Below are 1,523 nucleotides of genomic sequence, written 5' to 3'. Positions count from 1 at the left end.
TTGGTCGATTGCAATTCGATCCATATTTTTCTGAATATGTGGAACTCTTTAAACGTATGCTCTTAGCAAAGGAACCAAAAGATGTGTTAGTAGAGCCTCTAAAAATGTTATTTAAAATAATTCATCACATTTATTATATAAACAAATTTTTATATGAAATAACTTACAATACACAGCCCAACGACAGAAAGAGATACAGATCAAAATATCCAATACGTTCTCTCACGTGCAAAAATGTCTTCGTGGCGCGTCAAATGTCGATTCAGCGGGGAATTAGATGCATCGACCAGCAACTTGAAATTCATTTGAAGCAAATTAAAGAATGTTTAGAAACGAGTATGATTCCGCTTGGGCAACTTCATGTTGATTTTTACCTCGATCGGGCTATGTTTTCAAGGCGATAGCTAATAGAATATGACTTCCAGTAGCATTTGTACGTGGAGAATACCATGTCTCGTGGATTCAAATAGCCATATCTCAAGTAATATACGTATTACTTGCGGTAAAGTGGTATTTTTTAATATATTACGTTATTTGTGACTCAATGCGTATCTTGCAGATGAAAAACTCAAATGAAAGAAAATTATTTGATTCTTGTTTGGATGAAAATAATGAAGATTATGAAAAAAGGATTACGGCCGAATTATTAGACAAGACAAATGCCTCCACATCAGAACAGACACGAGAGAGAAAAAATTTCTCTTTCTCGAGATTATTAATCGACGATTTACCCAACCAAGCTTATAAAATCGAATTTCATCGAAGATTTGATGGATACACCGGGAGATTTTATTCCAATTGGAAGTCTTTGTTCAAAATTATATGGTACTATTAAAACAGTAACTTATAACATATTGCTATTGGAAACTGATTTATTATTATAAGGATTATAATATGGCAACAATTTTTTAATAAAATAATATTTTGATTTTAATCAATTTTACAATAATTTTTTAGAAAAAAATCACAAAAAGTTATTACAAAATTCTTGTCTTATATACATATAATTGTATATAACACACATATGTTAATTTTTTATAACTATAGATAATTTTATACAATTTTATATTTACATTTTTAATATTTTATACTTATATATAATTATATAAAAAATATTTTTTCCCGGATTATGCGTATAACTTCAATATATAATATATTTTACTAAAGTTATCACCTCCAACACAAATCGACACGTGTCGTGAAAAGCCACGTGAATAAAAAGCATCCATTAAATTAAACGCATTTGTATCTAGTATAAAGACATAAAGTTGCAAGTATAGTTACGTATATAATTGTTAATCCTTCATAATACTTTAATAAATATTCCGCAATAATAAATGCAATCTAATCTAGATTATCTGTATGCACATTCTGTCGCTCAATACTTGCTAGTTGAACGGCATATACTGGATCATCGAAAAGTATCGGACCCCCTAATATCTTCAGTTAGAATGCATTTTGGAGAAAATGTCCAATAGCAAAGTTGTATGGTTTCAAGCGAGGAGTAAGATAATGACCTTGAC

This window comes from Trachymyrmex cornetzi, unplaced genomic scaffold, assembly GCF_001594075.2.
Source record: "Trachymyrmex cornetzi isolate Tcor2-1 unplaced genomic scaffold, Tcor1.1 scaffold980, whole genome shotgun sequence".
NCBI lineage: Eukaryota > Metazoa > Arthropoda > Insecta > Hymenoptera > Formicidae > Trachymyrmex > Trachymyrmex cornetzi.
Note: the sequence above shows the minus strand (reverse complement) of the source record.